Source organism: Gossypium raimondii, chromosome 7 (genome assembly GCF_025698545.1).
Source record: "Gossypium raimondii isolate GPD5lz chromosome 7, ASM2569854v1, whole genome shotgun sequence".
Lineage (NCBI taxonomy): Eukaryota > Viridiplantae > Streptophyta > Magnoliopsida > Malvales > Malvaceae > Gossypium > Gossypium raimondii.
Window position 1 is genome coordinate 37,868,140 of NC_068571.1, and position 6,534 is coordinate 37,874,673.

Below are 6,534 nucleotides of genomic sequence, written 5' to 3' on the forward strand. Positions count from 1 at the left end.
AGATCAGTTAACCAACTGATTAACCAAATTAGATCAGTTCAGTTGATTAATTTGATTTTAACCGAAGTTTGAACACCCCTAATTAGGGGTGGGAATTCGATCGAGTCAAGTCGAATCAAGTCAAAAAATTTTGAGTTATTCGAGTTGACGAATCCTATTTTAGCAACTGAACTCAATTTGAATTTTTTTAATCAAATCGAGCCAAGAAATTTCGAGTCAAGTTAACGAATTCTATTATTTATACTCAATGTTGCGTTTACATGGACCGATTATTTAATTAGTAGACAAAGTACAAGATTATTTAACCATATAAACAACATAATGGTTTTGCCTTTTAACTTAATGGTTTTAACTTTTAACTTTAGAAAAGGTAAACATTTATCAAAACGACGTAGTTTTGTCTTTTCTTATTTGGATTTTCATATAACTCGAATTGTGTAATTCATATTCAAGTTGAACCTAAAAACTTAACTTTTTTTTTATTCGAGTTTATCCGAATTAACTCGATTAACTTAAATAACTCACTATTTAATTCAAAATTTAAATTTTTTTTATCGAGTTTTTCGAATCGAATCGGATTTTGCTCACCCCTAATAGAAAGTAGAAGGTCCCTAATGAATATATGTGAAATTGAATTTTAATCCAAAGGTCTAGATAGAAAGTTATGCTCGTCCCGGGTTTAGGGACTAAATTGAATAAATTGAAAATTTTGTATGACTTTATAATTGAATGTGATTTGATATGGAATTTGATATTTTGTACTATTGAATTATTATTTGTAACTAAAGACGGCGTAGGACCGTCGAAAGGGAAAGGAAAGGCGAGAGCCGACGACGAGTAATTCGAGTTTTCGATTTGTATTTCTATGGTTTAAATCAATCTATTTATTGCATATTCATGATTTTTTGCTTGGTATGTTTCTGAGATGAGTTGAAAATAGTTAATTGAATCGAATTGATATGATTTGGATGAATTATCAAGATAGAGGACTAAATTGAATAGAATGAAAAGTAGCACAACTTATTTTATGATCTTATATATGATATTAAGCTGAAACATGATATATGAAATGATGAAATGGTGAATTAATGACATATTAAGATTAATAGAATGTGAATTGAACTTATAATGAAATTGGATTATTAGTTGCCCTATTAATTGTTCGGGTAGTGTCAGATATAGTTGGCGTGCCATAGGATAGATTGAGTACGGGTTACTTTGGCTATATGTCGATGAGCACTGGGTGCATTTTCCTTCGGATGTTCCAATGAATACAGGGTGCAACTTTTATTTCATCAGTATTGGGCGCAATCTATTTGCTTCAGACGTTCCGATGAGACACTAGGTATCAAATTGGTGTGTTGGTTAGGATTCATGTATTCGTTCGAGTTCGAGTCATGTTAATAGGGAATATAAATATAAAATATTTGATTATTAATAGTATGTGAAAGACCATGTGAATCAGTTAATGAGCCTGAGGGCTAATAAGGTAAGATAAGGAACCCCCTGACATCATGACGAGGAACCCCCTGACATCGCGACTAGGAACCCCCTATCGTCACAATGTCAACCTAGTGTTTAGAATTTTTATAATTTGGTCCTAATTTGACTTCGGGTTAGCTTTAGAGCTTTTGTAGGCTTGTATAAGACTCGAAAACAGTTGTCTATCGTATTGTATGCATGTTTTGGTTGAAATTAACCATTTTACCATATAAGTTGAATGTAGCTTGGTCGTAGTTGCTCCGAAAGTGGATGTGACACCTTGTAACTCGGACCCGACAATTGGATCAGGTATCGAGGTGTTACAAATACATTGATTAGGTTACTTTTATCTATGTTATTGCATAGTTAAGGGTTAATCATTGGGTGTGTTGAAAAAATTAATTAGTGAATTCATTCTCCACACAGCTAAAATTATTATCTCAACCACCTAAACAATTACAATCTTATTCTACACTTTGTTTCACAATTCTATTAGAACAGTTATTATTATATGATTTTCAATAGTGTGCTTTTTCAATTATTTTTTTTAACAATCTCATTATAGGTTCCAATGATATTTACTCTTCTTGACACAAAACCTAAAATTACTCATAGCCCCTCCACAACCCATAAATAGGAGGATAATACACTTTAGCGTATCCGAACTTATGTCCTCTTGTATTGATAACAATATTCATACTAATTGAACTAAGACTCAATCAGTATTTTTTAATTATTAAAAAACAATTAAATTGAACAAAAACTAAGTAATAGATAAGGATTGAATTCAATAAATAATTTATTACTTCTATTTAAACGTACGCATAAATAAAGACTTCTACTTATCCAAACAAAAATGTTTTAGTTTCTAAACACTTGCATCAAACAACAAATTCCAATTCCAATTTCCAAAGTGCAAATACACACGATTCAAAGCTATCTTTTATATAATATAATCGGAGCCTGAAGAACAAGATAAACGGGAAGCAACTTGACCTTATTCATATCAATATCCCACGCAAACACGCTTACCACGAACCCTAGAACACCTGTGACTCGGCGCTGGCTTTGGCAATGGATAGCTACTTTTTTCTGCAAATATTAACAATACCATATATAAGCTAATTAAACCAAACCCGAATCTGAAAATTTAGTATCTACATCTTCAAAAAGAAAAAAGAGCCTCTTTTATCAACATATGTTGTGAAATATTAAGAAGAATTTTGGTGTAAATCAATTTGATCTTACTGTGGATAGCTAGAGATCGAGCTGAAGCTGGAGCTGTGAAAGTAAGAAGAGTGAACACCAAGAGAATGATAGCCATAAGGAACGCCTTCATTTTGGACATCATTATTGAGATTAAAGATTTTGCTTGATTCATTTTCCATTTTATAGTCACTTCAAAGCTTCATAATACTATAATCTTGATTTGATTTCACTATCCACCTTGATTTATTAAATATTCACAAACTAATTCAACGCGGAGTTGCGCTAATTAATTACTTAGAAATCATTATCCAATCAAGAAATTTTCATGTTTTGAAAATAATTTCATTTCCTTTTTTAATATTTTAATTCTTATAATATTTTCTTAATTTAAAAAAAAAGGCTAGATTACACTCATTGTCACTTTTGTTTATCTCAGTTACATTTTAGTCACTTATGTTTGAAATGTTACGTTTTAGTCACTTATGTTATCGTATTGTAACATTTTAGTCATTGAGCCGTCAATTGCCCTTAACAGTGTAACAGTTAGCTGATGTGGCACATTAAATCATCATTTCAAACAAAAAATTTAGGTTAAATTATACAATTGGTCCCCATATTTTTTTCGTTTTGAGCACTTTAAATTTTTTTTCTTTTATGTTCTTTAAACTTTCTTTTTTTTTTCTTTATTTTCCACTCTCTTTGGCTTCTCCTTCTGTTTTCCTACCTTCTCCATTTTTTTTAACATATCAGGAAGTCGAATTGGCAATGAAAAAGGAAGCAGGAAGTCGAAAGCCGTCAAAACCCATAAACACATACCATCTGCTAACTATCAAAACCCTGCTTCTTTCTTCACTGCCAATTCGACTTCCTGATATATTAAAAGAAATGGAGAAGTAGTAAAACAAAACGAGAAGCAAAAGAGAATGGAAACAGAATGTTTAAAGAACATAAAATAATAAAAAATTAAATTGCTCAAAACGAAAAAATATGGAGACCAATTGTATAATTTAACCTAAAATTTTTGTTTGAAATATGATTTAACGTGTTACGTCAACTTACCGTTACACCGTTAATAGCAATTAACGACTCAGTGACTAAAATGTTACAACACGATAACTAAGTGATTAAAACGTAATATTACAAATGTACAAACCCAATAATGCCCGGGCCCAACTAAACCTAGAATGGCCCAACACATGTAGGCCCAATTGAACTAGCCCAATACTGCAGAAAACCCTAGCGACAAGTAGTCGCAACAAGCAAACAACCTCCCGACCTCCACCGCCGCAGAGACTCGGAGATCGGCCTCCCACGCAGCTGTTCGCTCCACGACACTGCAAAAACGGATTCAAAGAATTGAAAGAGAAAAAACAGCAAAGACAGATGTTGATTTTATTATTTTTCTTTTTCTTTTTCGGGCTATAAAAAGCCTTTAGAAATCTGTAAAAGGGGGTGGGGAGAAAAGATTGTATTGGCAAAAAATACTGAATCAAAAGGAAAAGAATTTTGAAGGTATTTTGGGATTTGTTTTATTTTTTCATTTTGTTCTTTATTTTAAAACCAAACGAAAAGAAAAGAAAAGAGAGACTTACGGCGTTGAGTAATCGGAGGACCTTCACTCGTCGTCGTCATCGGAGTTGGAGGCTCCATCTCGAGGCGGTGGTGGTGGCCGAAGTTAGAACCCTAGAGGAGGCTAGGGTTTCAAGAGGTTTTTTTTTTAAAAGCATAGCAGGAAATGATTTTTTTTTAAAGATGTTGCTTTTATAATTTAATTGAAACGACGTCGTTATGGGGGAAAAGATCCGCGTGTTGACCCGACCCGACCCGGAGGATCCGCGCGTTGGGCTTTAAAGGGTAAATTGCACATTAAGGCCCTCTTGTTTGTGGAGCGTCACGATCAAGCCCGATTTGCTTCTTTTTTAAATTGAGCCGCAATTTTTATTTGTTTTTCAATTTAGCCCATTTCTGCGCAGCGTTTTGGAAGGAGGGAATAATTTCCCTTTTGATCCTCCACACTTGCGCGTGCATTCAATGTGGTCCTATTTTCAGATTTATTTCGAATTTAGCTTTTTTTTCCTTTTTTAGTTCAATTTAACCCTTTTTTTATTTTATTCATATTTTTTTTAAATTATGTTATACTATGACTTTATTATTATTATTATTATTATTATTATTATTATTATTATTATTATTATTATTATTATTCTGTACATATATACGCGTGTTTTAAATAATATACATACATACTTTTTATATTTTATATTTTTACTTTTCTAATATTTATACATTTTATATTTTATATATGCATATATATTATATAACATATACACTTTTCACACTTTATAATTCAAGATACCCATACATTTTTCGTATATTTATGTACACGTTTTCTTTAAAATCTTTTTTATATATATCCCATTTTTATATACATATTGTACACATATATATGTATTTGAATATATATGTATGCTAATTTTCATGATTGGCCTATGTTTATACTTATACATTCTATTTTCCTATTTTGTAAATATATACACATATGCATATATTTTGTATTTTATCCTTTTCACGATTTTCAAATACATATACATGCATTTTTAGTTTTTGTTTGATATATTCCATTCTATATTTTTATGTATCCTTGTACATGTGTGTCAAATATATGCATGCACGTATTTGTGAATTTACTTGTATATTGTACTTGTATATATATTTTGTAAATTTATACTCATATATGTTTTGCATTAAAGTTTTTGTATCATATTGTATATTAACTTTTTAACATACCCTTTTGAAAATATAATTTGGTTTTAACCATTCATCAAAGTTATTTTCTTGATTTAAAGTTTTTTGAATAAAGCATTATTTGAAGTTTGGGATTTTCGAGAGAAATTAAGCCCTAACGTATTGGGTTCTGATTTTCTTTGTCAATCTTAAATGACCGAGAATATTCTTTATTCAAAATGCACGAGCATAAAAATCATTTTTGGGAACTTAACTTGTTGTGCCCTAACGTATTGGGTGTGGCCTGTTACTTTCTCGAAATGAAGATTTTCGCATAAAATAAAAGTGATATTCAAAGTTCGGGGATTATGAGGGATTGTACCCTAACGTATTGGGACTCGATTTCTTTACATGACTTGAACAATTGGTTATCCTTTTACAAATTTCATCATTCAAGCTTATTTTAAAATCTTTTTAACTTTCGACACTAAGACATCAAATAGTCAATTTGGTACCAATTTTTGGGCGTTACGAGGGTGCTAACCCTTCCTCGTGCGTAACTGACTCCCGAACTCATTTTCTCAAAGATTCGTAGACCAAAATAATTTTTAAGGTGAACCGATCACACCTTAATAAAGGATCGGTGGCGACTCCAGTTTTGTTTTTTAAAGTCGACAACTAAAATTTTTGTTTTCAAAAAACGGTTTCGACAACAAACATAAGTGACTAAAATATAACCTAAGGTAAACAAAAGTGACCATGGGCATAGTTTACCCTTTAACAAATGATTTCTTCTTTAAAAAAATTTAATGTTTTAAATAAAACTTTATTCTTTTTAAAATTAACAAAAAAAGGAGTCAATAATGTATGAACATTTTTATAATGTAGGTACCACGTTGACACAATTGATAATAATTATTAATCCTTATAACCTTGAGAAACGAATGAGAAATTGTATGTTTCCTCAATATTTTTGGTTGAATTTTATATTTCTTTGACTCTCAAAAGTAAATAATCATCCAAGATGAAGTACAATTAAATTTGTCTTCATTTTCTTTCCTCCTATTTTATAGCACCATTAAAGTGGCCGTTCAAAGCTCGAAAGTTCTAGCGATGGTA

General features: G+C 31.1%; 1 long non-coding RNA gene across 1 annotated transcript; it reads right to left on the reverse strand.

The window, feature by feature from the left end:
- Positions 1-2,257: 2,257 nt before the first annotated feature.
- On the reverse strand, positions 2,258-2,886 carry LOC105792987 (uncharacterized). Its single transcript, XR_001133392.2, has 2 exons — positions 2,731-2,886; positions 2,258-2,574 (listed from the first exon to the last, which is right to left on the reverse strand). It is a non-coding gene; the product is annotated as an uncharacterized LOC105792987 (long non-coding RNA).
- Between the last annotated feature and the right edge of the window lie 3,648 nt (positions 2,887-6,534).